General features: G+C 42.0%; 1 protein-coding gene across 4 annotated transcripts in view; it reads right to left on the reverse strand.

Moving 5' to 3' along the window:
* The window catches only part of PRICKLE1 (prickle planar cell polarity protein 1), a 97,444-nt gene that overhangs the window by 13,725 nt on the left and 59,584 nt on the right, over positions 1-24,135 (reverse strand). Inside the window, exon 1 of one of the 4 annotated variants that reach the window (XM_020799431.3) lies at positions 12,281-12,659. The exons of the other annotated variants lie outside the window; for them this stretch is intronic. The gene's annotated coding sequence lies outside the window, so the exon portion shown is untranslated. Of the gene's footprint in view, positions 1-12,280; positions 12,660-24,135 lie in introns of those variants that run through there. 4 annotated transcript variants of the gene reach the window in all.

A 24,135-nucleotide genomic window follows, 5' to 3' on the forward strand; every position in this document is an offset into this window, starting at 1 on the left:
AAGGTGTGTAAAAAGGTGTTGCAAAAAAGGGGGGGGTTCATGTAGCTGTTTGAAATCTATACTCTCTACAAAATCCTGTGGCATTGGACAAGCTGTTAGTCAGGTTTTAACTAGCTTTCCTGGATGACCAAATCACAAACTACCATGCCAGAGATATGCACTGGGACCACACATACCCCTTTGTTCTTCCACTGGGATATTAAATTATATTTGAGCAGAGTTTAAAATCCTAGATTTAAAATCTGAGTCAACTAGTTATGAAATCAGTTTCCTATTTTAGATGTAATGGAACCTGTAATTCAAACTAACAAGAATCATCACAAAAAAGGCAAGGGCAACCCCAATGCTCATTCTACACCTGTGTTTTCACAAACTGGTAAATGTACATCTTAACTGGAGTGCCGACACATGAAAATAAAGTATGTGAGCCTAGAGATGCTGCTAGACTTAGAATACAAATATTGCGGAGTAACTGTTCATTTCTAAAGCAGCAGACACCTAACAGTGCTGTTCCCAGATGGAAAAACAGAGGTGAAACAAAGGCAAGATAGATAAGACTTCAGGAGAATGAATTCATGAAATCAGTGGCCACTGGGATAGCACAAGAGCTTTTTGTCTTCCTTTCAGAATCCTAAAATTCCTTTGATTTTCAAGGATGCCGCCTCATAGCACCATCTAGAACAAATTCCATAAAGCCTACCTCTCTGAATATGAGTCCATAAATCCTAGTGAAGCCCTTGAGACCAAATTATTTTGTGAAACACCAAATTATTTATCCCAGGATAAAATGAAAGATGAAAGGGAGAATGGGGGAAGTTATGAAAATTGTGGCAATTAAATGTATGCATATTTCTATTTCCACATTTTTGTCTCTTTCTTTGTGTATATTTCTGTTTCATTTTGTTTTTTGTCTATTTCCACAGAGGCATAAATGGCCCTTTATGGTTAAATAAGATGTAGAATCAAGCACCTATATAAAATCACAGGTCTAATTAGGTGTGAAAAAAGAGTAGGTGAAATCATATGTGAATAATTTATCATGCAAAGCTATATATGAATCTTTTCTCTTGAGATGGTGGCTGTCAATAAGTGAGGAGTCTAATGTGGGAAGCATTCAAAAATCTTCAACCCCACCTGCACATCAAGTTCTCAGCCTGCACGTTCTGCACTGCAATGCCAAGTAAAACATACTGCTGTAGGGTCACTATGCACACATTCATATATGGTCCCAAGGTAATTCTCATATACCAATATACTTTGCTGAAACTAATTTTTCTGTATAAAATGTGCTTCAGTTCAATGGTGACAGAGGATGCTGCTTGAAAGGAAGTGAATAGTGAATAACCAAAGTTCTTTAATAACCACACCAGATTTCAGTTACAATAATTATGCATATTTATGGATTTGTATGCACATTCACTAGCTATTTCTAGAGATGGTTTTCAGCATGGAAGCTGAATTACCAGATACCTTGTTAAAAACTAAAGTGAAATGCTCAAAATAATTTTAAATTATCTACCAATTTTAATTTATGTATCCTCTTTAAATCTATCTGTATGTTTTCCTAGGCATCCAACTATACACTTTGGAAAGTAAGTACAGGTCAAAATTAATACCACACTCAATAAGCTTGCCAAGACTAAATGTGGACCATGTGTGTGACAAATATTCCTGAACTGCTCCCTCATCCCATCTCACCCCTCCTTCTCCTTTTGTGTTTTCTTGAAGGAACCTCCTGTCCTTCCTGCACAATCTTATAACCGTTTATAGTATGAGGAGGAGGGGGGAACAAATCTTAGTTTTAAGCATACTATCGCCTTTGATTTCATCTTAGCACAGCCCGTTTGGTTAAGACAGAGTTGTTACATACAGCACTGATGTTACCTGTCTGTCATGGGTTTGGAGGGAAAGTTCCATCCTATGGGGAGTGGAAGGCGGGACATCAGGAGGAGGGGCTGTACTGTATAAATATGTGATGCCTGTGTGGTGAGTGAGAACACACACTAAGAGAGACACTGTGAGACACTGGGATGTGACGAAGCAGCAGCTGGGAAGAAGAAGCTGTTGTGGGAGTCTGTGTGTCAGACAGGGTACTACTGTGTGTCAGAGTACCAACCTGATAGGTTCAGGTGTCTGTTGGTTAGCCAGAACTGATAGGTTCAGGGTCTGTGCTTTAAGTTAAGGTTCTGTGTGAACCAAACTGTGTGTATGTATGAGTGAAACTAAGCCACGTTACTTTATTTGATTCACCTGATTGTTTTATTTACCCTGTTTGTATTTAAAATAAACCTTATTCTTTTTATTGTTTAAAAATCCATCCCTGGTCTGTGTGACTTCTTAAAGGGAATGGTTGGTGGCAGCTTAGTGTAACTGTGTGACATATCCCAGTAGGTCTGGGTTTGTCACATTGATTGGTGTCCAGCGTGTGGGATACGACTGGTCCAGTTGTCCAGTGGTCCAGCAAAGCCTTGGCAAGTGTGCCCAGAGCAAGGGGGGTCTAGTCAGGGACAGTCTGAGGCGCGTAGGTAATCTTCTAGGTGTACCTCACGGGGAGGTGCGCTAGTAGAAGAACGTGCCAACTGGGGAGACTTAGATTAAGGTGCTCTGAGGCAGCCTAGTTTTGGCGGGAAAAAGCTGAGGCAAAACTGCGTAGTAACAGTGATCTAGCTTGCCAGCTGAGAGGCCCAGCAGAGGGGGGTAGGCTCTGACTCGATACTGTTGCAAGTTAGTGCTGAAGAACAGCAGCAATCTCTATAGGAAAGCTGGTTCTGAGGCAAGAAGGAAAAAAGTGGTCGTTTTATTTTGAGGCTTGACTTTTTAAAGCAGCCTGTTCTGAGGGGGGATTATGCCCTTGACTCGAAGCCAAGTGGCAGACATGAGTGAAGTGAAAGACCCCCAGATTGACCAAGGTTCTGAGGATGAATTTGGCTCAGTGCAAGGTGACAGCACAGGAGAGCAGAACCCAGAACTTAGAAAATTGCTCATAGCCCAACAGCATGAACTGAGGATGAGGCAATTTGAAGTGGAGGAAAGGGAAAGGGAAAGAGAAGAAAGGGAAAGAGAGAAACAGCGGCAATTTGAGTTAGAGAGAGAGAGAGAGAGAATGGAGAGAGAAGAAAGAATGGAGAGAGAGAGAATGGCGTTTGAATTAAAAAAACTGGAGCTGTTGAATCAGAACAATAATAACAATAGGGATTCTGAGGGAGGCCAATTGTCTAAGGCTGACCTGAAGAAATTCCCTGTGTACCACAAGGGAGATTGTCCCGAGGTGTTCTTTTCCTTAGTGGAAAGAGCGTTTGTGGACTTCTCAGTGAGGGAAACTGAGAAGATGACCATCATGCGATCTTTAATCAGTGGTAGCCTGGCTGAGGTTTATGCCGAGATGCCTGAGGAACTGATGAAAGATTTTGCAGAGTTTAAAAAACTGGTGTTTGCCAGACATGGGATAAATGCAGAGCAGCTGAGACAAAGATTCAGGTCCCTAACCAAGAAGCCAGAGCAGACTTTTACCCAAGTGGGGGCCCAATTGGTGAGGCTGCTTGAGAAATGGCTATCGCAGGAGGGAACAGAGACCTATGAACAGCTTAAAGATTTGATAGCACTGGAACAGTTCTATTCAGTCCTGCATGGGGAATTGAAATTCCAGGTGAGGGAAAGGAAACCGAAATCTGTGGCAGCAGCCGCAGAGATCGCGGATTTTATTTCCCAAATAAGAAAGCCCTTGGGTGAGGGGAAATCTGTAGGGAAACCCAAAGAAACCTACAGCAAGTACTCTCAGGGACCAGGGAAAAGCCAGCAAGGGGGAGGGGCCCATGGTGAAGGGAAGCCCTCAGACCTGAAACTAAGACCTCAGAATTTGGAGGGAAAACCCAAACAAGAGGAGAGAGAATCAAAATACACCCGAAAATGTTATTTCTGTCAGGGAAAGGGTCATCTAATCTCAGAGTGTGAGAAGTTAAAGCAGCTAAAAGGAATGGTGCCTCAGAATTCTAGTGGGACCAAGCCAAAAGCTGTGTTCTGTGTCCAGAAAGAGCAAGGCTCAGTGTCACAGAGGGAGCCTGTTGCCATGACTACTCTGTCTGGAACAGCTACCTCTGCTGATCAGGCTGAGGAAAATGGTCCTCTTGTGGAGGTAAAGCGCTGCTTGCTGATAAAAACAGATTCTCAGTTGTTTGAGACAGCAGGGGTGGACGTAGGAATACTTGACCGTCAGTATAGGGGGCTGCGGGACACTTGTTCCCAGGTAACCCTGTGCCATCCAGATATTATTCCTCGGGAGTTTATAATCCCGAATGAGAGCATAAAGGTAGCAGGGATTGAGGGGCAGATAATCTCACTCCCAGTAGCAGAGGTACCTGTCAACTTTCAAGGCTGGAGGGGAGCTTGGCGGCTAGCGATTTCATCGACTCTGCCAGCAGCCGTGCTCGTGGGAAATGACCTGGCTGAACATGTGAAACGGGTGCTAGTGATTACACGCTCACAAGCCACCACAGGGACAGTTCAGGGGGGTAATGATGAGCCAGAGACGGAAGCAGAGGGGAGTTCAGAAGCTGTGGTGGAAACCTTAACCACAGACAGCAGATTTGGACAGGAGCAAAAGGCAGACGCCACTCTCCAAAAGTGTTTTGAACAGGTGACTGACGCCCAGCTAACACCTGAAACCCCAGTGAGATTTCTGGAGAAAAAGGGGATTTTATATAGAGAAACCCTGAGGAATATCTCAAAAGGGGGAGATGGGATCAGAAGTCAGCTGGTGGTACCTGAAAAGTGTCGCCCCATGATCTTACAAAGGGGTCACTCTGACATGTTTGCTGCACACTTAGGGGTGAAAGAGCCCCTTGATTTGATCAAACAAAATTGGGAGCAGATCACCCAGGATGACCCACAAGACGTTGTGACTTACATAGACACCTTGATGAATGACCTAAGGAGAAATCTAGAGCTGGCAGCAGAAAACCTGCAAGCTCAGAAGGTCAGACAGAAAACATGGTATGACCACAAAGCTAGAGAGAGGCACTTTGACCCAGGGGAGGAAGTGCTTTGGCTTAGGCCCTGCAGAGAGAACAAACTGCAGCTCAAATGGGCAGGACCATATAGGGTCATTTCCAAGATGTCAGACCTGAACTACCTAATAGAGCAGGAGGAGAACCAAGCAAGGAGGGTGGTTCATGTGAATGCCCTAAAACCCTACTACAGAGGGGAACAGAGGGTTTTATTCGCGATAAAAGCAGCTGAGAGTGAGGAAGCGGAATTACCCTTCTGGGAGGGTAGAGGGGAAGTAAAATACAACCCAGAGGAGGTAAAGATCAGTCCTGCACTCACCCAAGACCAGCAGCAAGAACTAAAAATGCTGCTTAGGAAATATCAACAGGTGTTTTCCAACAAGCCGAGGATAGTGAAGGGAGTGATGCATCGGATCCACACAGGGGATGCACCCCCGCAGGCAGTATCCCCATACCGAGTAACGGGACCCTATAGGGACAAGGTGCGGAAGGAGCTGGACGAAATGCTGAGGGAGAACATAATCGTCCCCTCTTCTAGTCCTTGGTCCTCTCCGATAGTCCTTGTGGACAAGCCTGATGGGAGCATTAGGTTTTGTGTTGATTACAGGAAATTAAACCGTGTAACCACTCCTGATGCCTACCCAATGCCCAGGCTAGACAACCTGATTGAAACCATAGGGGGTTGTCGGTTCATCTCATCATTGGACCTGGTAAAGGGATATTGGCAATTAAGAATTGATCCCAGGGATCAAGAAAAGACTGCCTTTTGCAGCCCTTTTGGTCTCTATGAGTTTCGAGTCCTGAGCTTTGGTCTCAGAAATGCACCAGCCACATTCCAAAGGCTGATGGACCAGACCTTGGCAGGGCTCAGTGACTTTACAGTGGCCTACATTGACGACATAGGGATCTTCAGTAATACCTGGGAAGATCACCTGATACACCTGGAGTTAGTGCTGCAGAGGTTAAGTGCAGCAGGGCTAACAGTAAAGGCCAGCAAGTGTCAGCTGGGTAGCCCAGAAATAAAATACTTGGGTCACATGGTAGGGGGAGGAATGATAAAACCCCTGGAGGCCAAAATAGAAGCAGTTCGTGATTGGCCTAGACCCAACACCAAGAAAAAAGTCAAATCATTTCTTGGGTTGGTGGGCTACTACAGAAAGTTCATCCCGAGGTTTAGCGAGATTGCGGCTCCGCTGACCGATCTGACGAGGAAGAAGGCTGATGACCGCATCCCGTGGACCAGCGACTGTGAGGCGGCGTTCCAGAGGTTGAAGGAGGCGTTAATCAACTATCCTGTCCTGCGTGCTCCAGACTTCGACCGGGAGTTCATCATCTACACCGATGCGTCTAACAGCGGGGTAGGAGCAGTTCTGTGCCAGGAGGATGAGAATGGTGACCAGCATCCTGTGTCCTACCTGAGTAGGAAACTTCAAAAAGGTGAGAGACAGTTGGCAACCGTGGAGAAGGAGTGTCTGGCCATAGTCTACGCGATCCAGAAGGCCAAGCCTTACATCTGGGGAAGACATTTTGTTCTGTGCACTGACCATTCACCACTGCAATGGTTAAAGACAATGAAAACCCACAATAGCAAACTTATGAGGTGGGCTTTAAATCTACAGGACTATGACTTTGAAGTGAAGGTGGTCAGAGGGTCAGTGAACTGTGTTGCTGACGCCTTATCAAGAAGACCTGAAGAATGAAGACGGCGAAAGAACATGGACTATGTGTATATAATGATGACAAAAGTTAAATGTACCTGGTTTTGAATTTGGTTTGTATGAATAAAGGTAAAATTGATGTAATGTATATGGTAAATGTTTAAATGTCTAATTGAAATGTTTAACTTAGAATGTAAGTATGAATAAGTATTATATGGTATGTATAAATGTTGTTGTATGTTTTATTCAGGTTGTTTTTTGGTGAAAAGCACTTTTAGCTTTCCCCCTACAAAACAACTTTTAAAGAGGGGAGGTGTTACATACAGCACTGATGTTACCTGTCTGTCATGGGTTTGGAGGGAAAATTCCATCCTATGGGGAGTGGAAGGCGGGACATCAGGAGGAGGGGCTGTACTGTATAAATATGTGATGCCTGTGTGGTGAGTGAGAACACACACTAAGAGAGACACTGTGAGACACTGGGATGTGACGAAGCAGCAGCTGGGAAGAAGAAGCTGTTGTGGGAGTCTGTGTGTCAGACAGGGTACTACTGTGTGTCAGAGTACCAACCTGATAGGTTCAGGTGTCTGTTGGTTAGCCAGAACTGATAGGTTCAGGGTCTGTGCTTTAAGTTAAGGTTCTGTGTGAACCAAACTGTGTGTATGTATGAGTGAAACTAAGCCACGTTACTTTATTTGATTCACCTGATGGTTTTATTTACCCTGTTTGTATTTAAAATAAACCTTATTCTTTTATTGTTTAAAAATCCATCCCTGGTCTGTGTGACTTCTTAAAGGGAATGGTTGGTGGCAGCTTAGTGTAAACTGTGTGACATATCCCAGTAGGTCTGGGTTTGTCACAAGAGTTACCTCTTGATTTTTTTTTAATGTAGGGAGGGTACCCACAACAAATGCTAGTCTCTTTCTGAGCCTCAAAATCTGCCTATGTTCATTTAACAAAAATGCTAAGAGAGAAGACAGTGCTGATATGCAGCACAAATCATATGGCACCTTAAAAGACTAAAAAACAAACAAGCAAACAAACAAAAACTACCACCATAAAAATATAACCATTATATAACACAAACTTTCACAAATTATAGCTGACTTTATAATCTACAGAAGTTTATTCTTTAATGAATTTGTTAATCTTTAAGATGCCACAGGATTTTGTTGTTTTTGCTGGAAAACACTAACACAGGTATCCCCGTGGGTAATTCTGCAATAAGATTAAATCTTAATGAGTACATTTGTGAGTAGCAAAAAATAATTTACCAGTGAATCTTTAATCTTGGACTAGACTAGCTACCTTCATGACACAATGGCTTAATAGATTGATATCTATTATCATGAACTGATCAAAGCCAGTTTTTAATGTGTTTGGCACAGAGACAAGTTTCCTAAAATAGTTTTAACATATTAAAAATGTTAATTAATCCTGAAGCACTATTCTCTCTCTCTCATATTTGCCCTTCAGGACACAACATACATTTTGGCTAGTGTTCTGTCAGCCAAACTGGACTTGTATAAACAAATCCGTAATTTACTAAGTTAACTTTACCTATGTAAAAACATAGTTTTTGAAATAAACTGGATGAAAAATGAGGACTTTAAAATACTAAAGCAAAGATGCTAAAAGACATTACTAAATAACCAGATGAACTGGCCTATTGACTATGACCAGCTTTGGAGCCCCTCCCCCAAATGCTCCCAACTTTCAGAGCAATACAAGTGCCAGATGCTAAAAGGGTCTATGAGTTGTATTATACTACCTTTGGGCTACTATTCACACCTGGGATCATCACACAAATATCTCTTATTTACCCTAACTTCTTAAATGATGGTTAAACTACTTTCAGGCTATACTGAAATTCTGTGAATGTTCTGTTGCATTTATTTTAAACCCCACCCACCCCTAGACAGCATCTTAAAAAGCAGAGACATCACCTTGCCAACAAAAGTCCGAATAGTCAAAGCTATGGTTTTTCCTGTAGTGATGTATGGAAGTGAGAGCTGGACCATAAAGAAAGCTGACTGCCGAAGAATTGATGCCCTTGAATTGTGGTGCTGGAGGAGACTCTTGAGAGTCCCCTGGACTGCAAGGAGAACAAACCTATCCATTCTAAAGGAAATCAAACCTGAGTGCTCACTGGAAGGACAGATCCTCAGGCTGAGGCTCCAATACTTTGGCCATCTCATGAGAAGAGAGGACTCCCTGGAAAAGACCTTAATGTTGGGAAAGTGTGAAGGCAAGAGGAGAAGGGAACGACAGAGAATGAGATGGTTGGACAGTGTTATCGAAGCTACCAACATGAATTTGACCCAACTCCAGGAGGCAGTGGAAAACAGGAGGGCCTGGCGTGCTCTGGTCCATGGGGTTACGAAGAGTCGGACATGACTTAATGAGTAAACAAACAAAAAAAAAACCTGGTATATTGCTATTATTTATCTCTATATATCAGTGGTTCCCAACATTGGGTAACCCAGGTCTTCTTAGGCTGCAACTCCCAGAAACCCTGGCCAGCACGGCTGGTGGTGAAGGCTTCTGGGAATTGTAGTCCGAGAACACTTGAATTACCCAAGGTTGGATTTATATGATTGCTTGTTTCTCTAGACTGAAACTAGCAAAAATGAATGTGTAAGTAACTTTTAAAATAAAAATCAATGGAAACAAAGCCATAACTTCCTTCATAGTAGAAAAGGCAGACTGACACATCTGATTTACAGTGCAATCTCATATAGAACTGTTCAAAAGTAAATCCAACTCAACTGGTTTCCTTCCAGGCTTCAGGAGTTAACCTGAATCCCGAAGGCAGTTCGTATTGTTCTGCCAAATCCTGCGACGTTGCTGGAACCAGTTGTATTGGCTCTTGCCTTTCCATTGGACCATTTCAGCAACGTGGAGAGGGGGGATCCGCTGCTTGGGTAACAGCCTATCCTGAATATTACTTTACCCAGTCTTCATGCTCTGGAGAGGACACTCCTCGATTCAGAGCATGTTACCATAGTCTCTCAAGACTGAAGGATGCCTATGCAGGTCCCCTTCCAGATAAGTGTATAAAGGCTTGCAACCTACCTAAACTGCTTTATTTTATTTCAAATGTGCATATGCTAACTACTGTACCTCTTAAGTGGCAACCGTGGCCCTCCAGATGTTTTTAGATTGCAACTCCTATTAGTCCTCAGCAATGGTTTTGATGGTAGTGCTTAGAAGCTGTAGGCTAAAAACATCTGAAGGGGCCATAATCAGTAGGCTAGTGACCTGTAGGACTACTAACATTCAGACCTGTAACTTCATTCCAGAAGAGGGAGAGGGGATAAGTAAGAGGAGAGAGAAGAGGAGAGTATATTTAATGTATCAGTGGTTTATAAACTGAATGGCAGACTTAACATTTTATTATTCAGTGGTTACATCAAGTTAAATACCTTGTATTTTCTTGTGATGAAAATGCCTCTTTCTGTAAAACCTAGAATGCTAATGTGAATGACCTGATTTGTCAACTCTGCATAAATGCTAATTAACTAAGAAAGCGTACAAAGATAATAATTTCACTGGTAAATGAACAATTATTAACCTACTTAACCTAATGTATCAGGTAAAATATAATCTCCAGCTGTATTGTCATATTGTCATGCTTCTCTCATACTCCAAGGCTCCATGACTCAGTTACATGAGTCTCTCCTGAGGCAATCTATGAGTTGCAGCCAGCCTTTGTTTTGTTTTGCTTTTTGTTTTGTTTTTGAGGGGGGAAGGAGACAGAGAAGTAGTCACTGCTTCTTTATCCACAAATAGATTCTAGATGTAATCTGCATACTTAGCAGTAATTAGCTACAGTCTCAGTTCTGAGGTTCAGTCCAAACTGCAGACTTTGTAGCCATAATTTAGCTGCAGACTTTCCTGCTCCTTCTTTCATAGCCTGCTCTTTTGTACTATCCAGCAAAATGCACATCTTTGTCACATTTTTGTTGGTCCTTATAAAAATAATTCCTGACTTGTGGCCCTCTTTTCTTTTTCATCTCGTGGACCAGCATGGCTATCTTTGCTTACCTATTAACCATGTAATTGGATTAAAAAGTAGAGATCTCCACCTATATAATTGGATTAAGAAGTAGAGATCACCACCACTTTGTCACCTATTATCATTTAATGTATTCTGTTCCCAAGACAGAACTTTTGCACAAAAGTTACAGAAGGACAACTAGGTCTAAACAAAAGATATAATCTCTGTTTTCTATGGAACAGTTGAGACCATGTGTGAAACCAACCCTTATGTTAGGATTTCCAGCTCGCTGCGTATGTTCTGTGGTCACCTCTGACCAGATCTAAGAGGTCACAATTCATAACACCAGTTACACAAACATCCGTGCCTATCCCCTGCTGTTTAACTCTGTCCTGCAGGGCAAATTGTTTAACAACTTTTTGTTAAACTGCTTGTTAACAAGGCTGTGGGGAATACACTGTGCATATCACACATCTCATTCACAGTGCCTTGCAACTAGAACCTAAAAAGGTCAAGGCTTGAGGTTAAAAAACAGGTGTCTGTATTACTGTTATAATGTACACAATAATTCCATCACTAGTGGACTGGGAATGATACTGCCAAAACTGAACATTAGCATAGAACAGTTTTTAGGGGGAAAAACAGCAATACAGTCCTGCTGATAATCAGAAGTGCAGCATAAGAAGACCAGTGAAATCTGAAAGTGTTCAATTTTAGCAGGTATCACATGTTCAACAGGACAATTTCTATGCATACTAAGATAAAAACACAGAGAAGGGCTGTTATGGCTCAGTGAAAATGAAGCCTGACTGAAGAGTTTAGAACAGGGAGGAATGTCTCAAAAAGGTGTCATCCTTAAAAGTTTTGAAGATGTACATTATGAACTCTTTTTTTAATGAAAATCTTTTCAACACCAGCCATAGGAAAGGCAGCCAAACCTTACTCCAATGTAAATATATACAGTATTCAAGTTTCACTCCTGTCATGTGCTGGCTCTTGAACACCACACTTCTTTGTTAAAACTTACAGCACTATGGTTGGAAAACACAGATAATGAAAACATTTCAAGGAAGTAATAGTCAACAGAGGCCTCCATTTAAAAATATCACAGTCATAATTTTCTCTACTTTTTTTTAAGGCTGACATGTACTTTCTTGAAATGTGGTCCAGCAATGTTTGATGTCACAAAGAACGCTTGATGTTCCATCGCATCAGACCATAGGATGCTATTTTAATATGAAGGATTTCTTCTGTGAAACATCTTCTCTAGGCAATCTCAAGCAGAAATCATTGAGATCTACATTCCATTTACCAGGCATTGAGTAAACCTGCAATCTACAATTTTATTTTATTAATCGTTCTGATTGTGGGCACACACACACACTAAAAAAACTTCCACATATACCATTCTTTCCCTTACTGCATACCAACTACTTAAAAAGAGAGAATACTCTCCTTGAACCCTCCAAGATTTCCCACTGCCACCTAACATGTTTCACTTGTAACTTAACCCATCCCAAGAACAGAATTAACTGACTTGTGGATTCCGATTACAACCTTGAAGATCTTACACCATGTCTTTCAGTCAAGGGTCTATATGTTCAGGAGAGGACACTTACCACAAGAAGCAGGGTTGTTGAATTAAATGTCTCCATCTGGCAGTCTACAGGAGCAGGAGAAACTACCCAGAAAGGAAAGCCAACACAGCAAAAGCAGCAATGAAGCCCAAGCGTTCAGAACGAGGGAGAGGATCGCATCCTCAGGAAGCCCTTCCTCTTTCTCTCCCCTTCAGGGGTACAGGCAAGGGGAGAAGATGCGCCACGGAGAAGCGAACAGACTTGGCCCAGTTAAAGACATACCCGTGTCCATGTCGTTGCAAAAGAAGGCTGCCCCTGACAGCATTCGCTGGTCACAGGAGCGCCCAGTTAGCACAAGCCCTGCTAACCCAGGAGCCGTCCCTGGCGTGGGGATTTGTGCCTGGGTATGGCTGAGCCTCGCCTGCGCAGCGGGATGGAGCAGACGGGCTGCCAACGCACGCGGGGAATTGGGAGTGGGGAAGGCACCTAGAAGCTCAGGGTAAGGAAGCACACTCACCCGCTCTGGCCAGGGAGGAGCAGGGCGCCCTTTGCAACGGTTTTGCCTCAGCTACGCCCCACAGACCGAAATGCCCCGCACCTGATTCCCCTGCGGGCGGCAAGCCTGTGGGGCGCACGCGAGCCTCCGCGCTCCTCGCCTCGCCGGCCCCCAGTGCAAACGATACCGAGTAAAGATGAAACTACATTTTAGAACTGACAAGACACTAAGAGAAAGTAGAGGCCTCAGAAAGACCTAACCCTGAAACATTCACACCTGATTCCTTGCCGGAAAACCGAGACCCAAAATTGGCCGGTAACACAAAAGCCTGTCTTAGGGCGCGTCTCCCACCCCTCCTCCCCAACGCCTCAGAGAGGTCCCGGCATTTCTCCCCACGTCCGGCCGGACGCAGGATTCCCCGAACCTCCTCTCTTCGCAAACAGGCGATTCCCCCGGATTCTAATTTCTTGCTCAGCCTCGGCTTCAATTGTCACTTCTCCCTTCAGTTTGGAAGGGCTGGAAATATATTCCAGTTAAATATCTTTCCCACACAGAACACTTATAGGGAATTCTCTCCGCGAAGTTGGGAAGGCGCCGTCTCCCCCCCCCCCCCGGAAAGCCAAGGCAAGGGGCTTCTTGGCCCCGGGAGGCAGGCGCTGCTTCCCGCCAAACCCTCTGCTCACCCGCCGGCCCCGCGCATTTCTTCACGAGAGGAGAGTCCACGGCAGGATTCTCCTCTCCTCTCCCTCTCCGCGCCCCAGAGCCGCCACCATTCCTCCTGCCCCCGCCTGCGCTTTTCCCAAACACTCTTTACACTTCCTCCTAGGACTTGGAGCCTGCCAAATTCTTCTAAAGGGAGGTCTTCAGTCATCTTCGCAAATAATCCCTCCTCGAAAGTTTTACTTTTAGCTTCAGTTTCGGGGGGGGGGGGAGAATACTCTTTCCATGCCAAGTTCATCTAATGTGAAGAACTAAGGAGAGTTCTTCATTTTCGCCTGCCAAACTATCCCTCGCGAAGAAAATAAACATCTTCCAGACCCCTGGCTGAGGTTATCCTGTTTTCTTAGGGAGGAGAATCTAATTCCCCCCCCCCCCTTTTGGAATGATTCAAGACAAGTTATTTTCCACCCTCTGGCGCTGGGTGAGATGGGACAGACAGGGCAGAACAACAAGGAGGCTTGTGGCATCTTAATGACTGACACGTTTTCTTTGGATAAGCTTTCATGGACCGTTAGCCCACATCTTTGGAACATGGGCTACAGTCCATGGAAGTTGATGCCTAATTAAACTTGTCTTCAAGATCCCCTAAGACCTTGTTTTTGCTGCAACTGACATGGATGCCACCCTCACCCTGGCCAAAAATTTCTACACAGTCACATGCTATGGAAAAATATTGTATTGTATTTTTTTTTTTTTTGTTTGAGAGCTTCTAGTTCAATTCAAGCGACCCTGACTCCACCCTCCATTGTGTCTCCGAAAAGCCGTCCTGGCTCCATATCAGAGATGCTGAGAGCTGATCCCCGTGCAGTTACAATTCCTTAACCTCTAGTCACACTGGCGATCAATCACGGGTGACCCAGTATGAACTACTGTACAAGCTATCACAAAGCCACACTTTTCAGGGACAGAAATGTCAAGGTGGGTTCTGAAGGGCATGGATGCATAAAACTTAAACCAAGGGAGCCATAACTGTTGTCTGTGCTTCATGCTGAACACCTCCTCCTGACATGGAAAATCTGAAACAGGGTCAGAAACTGACAAGCCCCTGACTCTTGGGAGATGGAAGATAATTTTCATATGAATTGCCACCAAATATTGGCTATAGTGCAAGCAAAGGGTTGTTAGACACTTCTGAATGAGGAAAGGCATCCCTCCACTTGACAAACAGAAGTAACAATGGCTTGGAACTTCATTTTAATTACTTTGCTTATGGTTCAGTATGCTGTACACAAGATTTGGTGTTTATTTAAAGGCGAAGAACAAGGGACATCAACATGTCAAATATTTACCTTTAAATATGACAGTACTTACCATCACCACCACCACCACCACCATAATCATACAGAGGCATTATCTGCATGACCCAACCTAGGGCAATGAAGAAACCCCCTTAAAGTGACAGATGTTACAGAACAAGGTCTGTTTCAGGCAGCTATGAACCTTTCCCATTTCACATACTTTTTTCTACACCATAATCAGAAAGTGGGATTCGTTCCTCCCCCCCCCCCATGCTTAAGAATTAGCCCCCATGACCAATTTGTGGCCACATATCCTAATGTTCTTATTAAATTGTGCACAGATGGCATGAGCAACTCACTTCACTACTCCGTGAATCTAGGTATTTTAATTTAGCCCTATTAACTTTGGCAGCCTAAATTGGATTGCTATGGATTTACAGTGGAATTTTGCCCATTTCTATTCAGAAGTATAGCTAACAAAGCCTGCTGCTGTTTATTTTGAGGGAAATGTGTAAAGGAAGGAAGCCTGTGCCTAAAATAGATATGTATGTACAAACAAGGTAGAATAATTAGATAATGTTGGTCATTTGTAAAGACATTATAGTAAGACAAGTAGTAATAAAACCAGGGAAACAGTCATACTCCCTTGTTACAGAAAATTGAAAGGACCCTAATCCTTTGTGGACCTAGGCTGTTTGCATCCCACTGGAAGTATTGCATCCCACTTCAAGAATTGTGAGGCACCTAGCTGTTCCACCTGTTTCTGCAGGACTTTTTAAAATCCATTTCAGTTATTGTATTTAGACACAGGCAAATACATGGATGTCATTTTCATCTACATCAAATTCATCAGTGGGTTATAACCTACAAAAGTACGCACTGTTAATAAAGGCTAATAAATTTATTCCAAGACAGGTTTTTCTGGACTAGAACTTATAGATAAATGCACAATGGACTAAAAAGGCAACTCTTTGAGACTATGGGTCTAAAACTCTTTACTAAATGACTCTTTACTGTTTATGATTAAAACTTCTCTATATTAAAGTGTCCATATATTGAAGAGAAAAATGCTCCAGTCCTCCTGCTGCTATAAATTTTGCTGTAAGTTAGGGTAAATGAATCTGATGAACCAGCCTATAGTACACAGGTCATGTCAAATAAAACTTGTTCCTCTTAAAGGTGCTAGAAGACAGTTGTGCTTGTGGTATATAGACTGACATGGCTCCCCCAAACTCCCCAAATGTCTGCTGTAAATTATTATGTCTGAAGATGTGGACGTCTTAATGTAGAAACTGATGGTGAGATCAGGACGACCTACAATATTGCAGCTTTAAAATCATTTAAAAGTGTCATCTAAAAATCTGATTAAGAAGTAGATTAAACAAACATATCCATTCAAGCTGAACAGACCTTGTTGTCAGCTTCAGTATAGTATACACACTTAACTGTGAAAAGTTTAGTAAAGCTTAATAGCTTAGTAGCAGAAACTGAGTTCCAAGTGCCAAACTGGGTTTATAGTGCCAAGTAAAAAAGCACAAGGGAAAGGAATGTTCATATTTGAACACAGACAGCTGAAGGTTAAAAGTCTGAAAGTGCAAGAGATAGCCAGACTTGGCCCTGGCCAGACAATAGTACTTATAATTCAGACATGCTTGGCCAGCAGCCAGCATTGAAATCAACTTGATGAACTTTCAGAATGGGAGGAACTACTGACATGCCTGTTGCTTCTATTTCCTTTGCACATTTTAAAGTGGAGCCATTTCCTGCAGTCCTCATTTGAGATGTTATTTTTAAGATACCAGCCTTTCTTCTCCGACTGCAACCACCATGTGACTTTCTTCAGTGAAGGTGGACTGGCGTTTTAGGAGAAATGAGTGAGAAATTAAATCCTTGTGAATCTGAATCAAAATCAATTGATCTGCACCTCTCAGACTAATGTGAGGCTTGTAACAGTAGATTTTGAACAGATGGAATCTGCTTCTTGGCTTCACAAAAGTATGCCAAAATATATTTAAGTTAACATGTTTTGAGAGAGCATGTTCAAGAGAATGTACTAAGTGAGTATTGCTTAAAGTTTTCAGATTTATGCAGAAACACGACTGAATGGAGTTGTGAGAGAACATGTAAGAAAGCGTCACTGAGCAGAAATAGAGTTGAGCCATTCATCCCTGAACTTTACTCAAACAAGAACAAATTTATTTCACTGAATTAGGAAAATAAATGGTTATGCTTTTGTTTCCCTATAATAAATCACATATTGCTTATTTATGGGCCACACACCCAGGCATTTCTTGTTTTCAATTAAACTGCGCTGCTCTCTAAATACAATATGTTGGGTCAAGTTATATGCTTCTTTTTATATACATATATATTGCACTCTTGTAATAGATACAGAATTGCTTAGACTATGATACCATGTTCTATCTCTTAGTTTCCTGACATAGACTGCAATAAACTAAATACTATGTGGTGAAGTTTTGCTTCACATAAAAATAATGCTACAGCCTTTTCTGAGCTAATTAAAAATATTTATTTGAAATACTACAAGCAAATTCCCCCATGCTTCCTACAAGATCAGTATGAACACACACACATTTCTATATTAAAAACTAAGTCAATTACCTAGCAATGATCATTTGTATGTATCAGGATGGGTGTAAAGAACGAAGATAAACCCAGAGCTAGTCTTACCATGTATCCCAAGTGACAGATCCCAGAGGGAACACCTATTTCCCTCCTAATGATCTTATTGATCCTTAATTTTAAAAACAGTGGGAAGACAGTTGGGGGCATTTTTGTCTGAAGAAGGACAGTATATAGAAGACTAATACTGGATTGGAAATTGCCTAATCCATTCTGCAGTGGAACAGCACTACATCTTTACCATGTATTGTGGCAGATGGGATAAAGAGGCTTGCAGACAGTGACTGCTTCTTACAAGAATTAAATATGAGTGAGACAGGCTTATCTATAGGGCACTAAGAGGAGTCAGTCATGCCTTGAAGGCATTGTTACTGCCAAGGGTGAATCCATTCTGGAAAGGAAAAGATGTGAATCACAGGTTCTGGGGAAGGAAGATTAGATCTCCCCAAGAAAGTAATTGGCAGCTAAGCAGAAAACATTTTGTTTTATCTAGCTCCACCTATTTCCTCATCTTTTCAGCCTGCAGCAATAAGGATGAAATGCGTATCTGTTAAATTATGCAAGGGGTGTATCATAAAGACAACAAAGTGGTAGATGACATTTGACAGGTAGAGATCGTTTAAGAGTACACATGAAAATGTTATACTGTAGTTATATTTAGCTAAATCTGATCCCATTGGTTTGCCAACTTTTTGTACAAAATTAATTACTGCCTGTGTTATACTACTTTGCTCAAGGTTTTTATATGAAATTTAGAAATTAATATATGAAGTCCATTTCTATATAGATTACCTCTCTGAAAAAGTACTGTCAGTACAGGCACAGCTTTTGATACAGGCACAGCAGGAGTTCTTCTAGTGGAACTCCATACTTCATTTTTCTTAACATTTGTGCAAAGAATCAGCTTGATAGGTATACTGACGTTTATGGCACAACAACAGTTAAAGCAGGGGCTGTAGCCCAGCATTTGATCACATGCTTTGTATGCAAAATACCCCAGCTTCAATTCTTATCATCTCCAGGTAAATCTGGAAAATCCTCTGTCTGAATGTTGGGTAAGCCATTACTAATTAAAATACACAACCATAACCTAGATGGATGAACGGTATAACTCCATCTATGTTTCAGCAGTATATTGCACCCTAACCTCATTTAAAATATGGGGGAATTCTTTTGCCAGAGACGTGTCTGCAATAATTGAAACTATCTTTAAAAAGAAGACAACCAATGAACAGTGCTCAGAACTGTGAATAAATCTTGAACATCGATATCACCACCCAGAATGGATGCCAAATTCAGAAGCAGAGCTCTAAAGGGCAGGAGGAAACAGTGTATGTGACCTCTTGATACGACTTCCTGTAAGAATATGAGGAAGAGTAATACAGTAATACAGAAAGGGGACGTGGTGGCATTGCGGGTTAAACCGCAGAAGCCTCTGTGCTGCAAGGTCAGAAGACCAAGCAGTCGTAAGATTGAATCCACACGACGGAGTCAGCTCCTGTTGCTTGTCCGAGCTCCTTCCAACCTAGCAGTTTGAAAGCATGCAAATGCAAGTAGATAAATAGGGACCACCTCAGTGGGAAGGTAATGGCGTTCTATGTTTAGTCACACTGGCCACATGACCACGGAAACGGCCTTTGGACAAATGCTGGCTCTACGGCTTGGAGACGGGGATGAACACCGCACCTTAGAGTCAGACACAACTGGACTAAATGTCAAGAGAACCTTTACCTTTACCTTTACCTAATACAGAAAGAACCCAGAATAGTCCATACTTTTCATGGACTCTCATTTAGAAAGCATGGAAAAATTAATTGTATGAGCACAGTAAGACTTTACTAGTGAAGTGTCACTGTACTTCACTAGTGAGATACTGTACCTGTGTCTTCACAAAGAGGTGGTGTCTTCACTGACTGAATGCTGATCACTCTCTGCTTGAGTAATAAAATGGTAACACTTTTGTGTACAGTACTACATCCTTGTGGCAATGCTTACAATGTATCTTCTTCATCACATTTAAAGTAAAATCCACTCTTTTCAAACTATTTCTCTGTAAAGGGCCATGTGCATTGAATGAGACTAGTTGCAACAAAGAGATGTGTTGCTCATGTATTTTGCAACTAATATGACAATGAAAAGTAAAAGCTGGTATCCTTTGAATGATGTCTAGAATGGCTCTATTTTCCTTATCCTTTGCATTTTAAAATTCAGACATCCATTTGCCTTAATGCTCCTTTCCTTTGTGGACACTAAAGCATATGAAAGACAGGAAGAGACCCACTAAGATAGCTTAAGGCTGATAATAAATGTCAGTGACTTGGAATACACCATGTTACCTAGACTAATCACTTCACTATCAGACATATGCCTCCAGGCCAGATGGATCACTATAGCTCTTTGCAGATAGCTATCAGTTTACATCTCTGATGACCCACTTAATCTCCAACACACATAATCCAGGTGCAAGTCATATAAAGCAGAACATTTCTTAAGGTAGGATCAGACACCTTAGGGTAGAAATCTTACCCTTGCTGATTTAAAAAAACTTGTTAAATTGACTCTGGTTGTCTCTGAAACTGGTTTGATGATGGGGCATACTGCAAAGTCTATAATATCTTTGTAAAACTATGTCAAACTGTTGCTTTACAAATACTTGGAAATAGTGTGCAATAAAGCTGTATAGGCAAAAAAAAATGGATCATTCAAGGTTAAATCTTCTGGTCCAGTTTTCATTTCTACCCACGTATGCCACAATTCACATTTGTTCAGGCTTGTGCCTCACACTATACATATGTAAACATGTCCAACTGATTTCCTGTAGCATCTATGAACATCAAGAGGTTTTTTTAATGCACCACTTCTCATAGTCATTACCATAACTCACTATTTACATAAAGCAGAGCTAGAGCTTGGAATGTTGGATGTAAACATTTTAATTAAAGTTAACTATTAGAAACTGGAAATTCCCTTCTTGGCATCAATGTTTAAAATAGAAAATGATTAACTTCTTATCTTGCCATTATTAACATTAAATTCTAGTTTAATGGACTGTATGTAGAAGGTACATGTCTGCTCACACCCCCATCTTAAAAGGAGAAAACATCTTTATCTCTCTTTACGAACTAAATTTATAGTCTAGCCTTGGAAGTATATATGGAATTAGATTACAATAACCAGAAATCTCAGTTAAAACAGTTAACAATGTACATTATTTCTCTGGGCTTCTGGACATTCTAGTCTAAGGCCTTTCTGGCTCTGTAGTCAGATACTAAACTCACTGATTTAGCATGCCTGAGTTTTCAGGTCTCATTAAAAGGTGGCTGAGAAAGCTGGTGGCCAATGTGATCTCAGAGAACTGCTGAAGTTTAATAACCCCATTCCTACTGGATTCAAACCAGGTCAAATGCTCTGCCCCAGAAACTAAACTCTTTCTCTCTCCCCCTCCCTCTCTCTCTCTGTGCGCACTTGCTTTGGTCTTTCATGGATAATGTCTGAAACATAACATAATTAGAGCAAAACCTGTGTGCAAGATGAACTGCCTAAGGAGGGGATCTTTTTTCAGTTGCAGCCAAGGCTACTGGGAAAGGCTAATCGGCTCCTCACCAAAAGCCAGGATTCTTGGTGGTCTTAGGCTAGAACTCTCAGAAGCCCAGAGAAATATTATTAACTCCTAGCTGTGTTAACCAGAATGCCCAGGTGTTACAGCCCTAGTATATTTTGAGGGCTGAACTTGGGTTACCTAGTATAAATTCAGGGTTTTTTTGGGAGAACAATACACACTGAGATGTGGAATGATATAGTCCCACCTACAGAGGGACATACAATTAACACCTTTAACAAGAAAAAGTCTTAACATTACTTTCTAAAACACTGTTTTTCAACATTTGTTGTGGGGGGCCATTTCTTGGCAAGGGTAAAAATAATTACGTACTTTAAAGTTTATTCATTTTAATGTGATTGCCAGTCTGAGCACGGTATATAGATGGTAATTTATGTACACATGGGTTGAAATAATATATTTCTAAGACAACAGGTGAAAATAAAAAAGACAGTTCAAATTTACCACTTAAACACTTCTATTCACATTTGACATGTAAAAAGAATATATATGGAATATATATTCCATATCTATTAATAAAAATTTTTACACATACCCGCAAACTGCTCCACTACTTTATGTTGCCAGCATTGTTTGCAGTGGGGAGCCTGCCCCAGGAGGAATCCCTGTGGAGGATTTTTAGAGCTCTCATTATGCAGGTTTCCAATTATGTGAGATCATCCAGGAATGTAAGAGGCCTCCATTGCAGAAGCTAGTGAGAACACTGCAAGAGTTTGGATAAGGGAAGCAAATGGCATGACTTTGGGAGCAGGGATAAATACATACAGTACTCCCAAGGCCTCCTTCACTGCAGGTACCTTGTTCACACAGCAGCACACAGAACATTGTCTTGTGCTGTGTCATTGAGTGATATCTGTTATGGTTACCTAAGAATTAATGACTTTTCAAAAGTTGTGTCTTTGACTGCTTTGCTAAGATTGTGCAAACTCTCTAGAGAAAGCTGAGTACTTTCACTAAGTCAATGCACCTCACATTCTGTCTTCCTCTTTTCCTACTGCCTTCAAATTTTCCTAGCATTATTGTCTTTTTCAGTGAGTCTTGTCTCCCCATGATATCCTGAAAGTATGATAGGCTCAATTTATTTATCTCTAATTCAGTGAGAATTCAGGCTTGATTTGATCTGGAAGGCATTTGTTTGACTTTCTAGTTTTCCATGACATCTATAAAGTTCTCTCCAATACTGCATTACAAATGAAATGTTCATTCTAGTCAGCTTTCTTCATGGTTCAGCTTTCGCACTGTGCTTTGGATGTCACAAGAAAACTGTGCTTTAAACTAAGAAAACAAGTTGGTTTTGCTAAAGCTGGGCACAAAATGGACCTCCACAGGACCCTTCAGGCTAAGTCTTCCTCTCAATCAAGAAACTGAAAACTTTAGCCAAGGAAAAGAAAAAGTTCCATAGATGCATATGTGAATTTCCCATTTCTTCTATTTGGGATGCACAGAAGAGATGAAAACGGGGTTCTATTTCCCCTGAAGGGCTCTCCCCGCCCCCTCCTGGCAGATGTACACATTCAGTAGATTTGGTCTCTCTGAACAACTACTATTACCATTCATTAATTTAGAGGGTCTTAAGAAGTACTTTTCTCTATTTATTACTTCAGCCCAGTCAATTAGTTCCGTACTGGACACCGTACTGGAATGGATGCAGTCAAATGGATTGAGGCTGAACCCGGACAAGACGGAGGTCTTGAGGGTGGGTGGCCCTCCCGTCAGCGGCATAGGTGACTCCCTTTCTTTTGGAGGGACGACCCTTGCCACAAAGAGTGAGGTCCGCAGCTTGGGGATACATCTGGACCCGGCACTTACCATGGAAACCCAGGTGGCGTCCGTGGTCCGTTCTGCCTATTTTCATCTATGGCGGATTGCCCAGCTGCGGCCATATCTTGATCAGGGGCCCCTCATTACTCTAGTCCACGCACTCGTAATCTCGAGACTAGACCATTGTAACGCACTCTACGTGGGGCTGCCTTTGAGGCTCATGCAGAAACTCCAGATGGTCCAGAATGCAGCAGCCAGACTTATTAGTGGGGTGAGAAAACACCAACATATCTCCCCCACTTTGGCTGCGCTGCACTGGATACCTATTCGTTTCTGCATTGACTTCAAAGTATTAATGATTACATATACAGCCCTAAACGGTTTGGGACCTCAATATTTGGCAGATCGCCTCCTCCCACCCAGATCTACCCGAGTCACCCAACATAGCCAGCAGGGGCGGCTGAGGGGACTTACGCCGAGGGAGGCCCGGAAGGAGAAAACAAGAAACCGGGCCTTCTCGGCGGTGGCCCCTCGGCTGTGGAACACACTCCCCACTGAAATCCGGCTGGCACCCTCGCTGGGGGTTTTCAAAAGCCAATTAAAAACTTGGTTGTTTAAACAGGCCTACCCCCCGGTCAATTAAGTTATTTTCCTTTTCTCTTTCTCTATCTTTTTTTTTTTACCACCATCTTGGAAACCTTTAATTTAGAACTAATTAGTATAAATGCATTTTATATGTTTTTTAACTTGTTGTAACTGATGTAAGCCGCCCCGAGTAGACGTCGTCTAGAGGGGCGGGGTAAAAACCGAATAAATAAATAAATAAATAAATAAATAAATAAATAAATAAATAAATAAATAAATACATACATACATACATACATACATACATACATACATACATACATACATACATACATACATACTGTCTACAAAGATAGCAGCTTCCTTTCTAGCCCTACCTAAAGATGCTAAGGACTGAACTGGAGTTCTTCTGTATGAAAAAACAAACAAACCATGTGTTCTACCACTGAAATACAACACAGCCCATTCAAAAAAGTTGCCTCCTTGAAGAACTGAAAGCGTTCATAGACTTTTATTTTTTAAGCATCATAACTTCCTTGGTTGTTAATCTAATATTCTCTTTTAAGAGCCTTTGCCTTGTACGCATGCCAGGCTGGCAGGTGGGTTTGCGGACAAGGGTTAAAAAAAAACTGCTATTAGTGCTTTTAGCTAGCTGTCAAACTCCCTCCGGGGACTCAGCTGTTGTACATTTTGTTATAGGACTTGAATTGGAAATCGCCTTTTCCCCTCTAGAACAGCAGCAGCAGCTGGTGGTGGTTTTTGGTCTTCCTGCCGAGTCTGCAAGTTGTTTCAAGGGTGGTGGTAGTTGTAACTGAGTTTGAGTATGAATGCTATC

Source organism: Pogona vitticeps, chromosome 5, assembly GCF_051106095.1.
Source record: "Pogona vitticeps strain Pit_001003342236 chromosome 5, PviZW2.1, whole genome shotgun sequence".
NCBI lineage: Eukaryota > Metazoa > Chordata > Lepidosauria > Squamata > Agamidae > Pogona > Pogona vitticeps.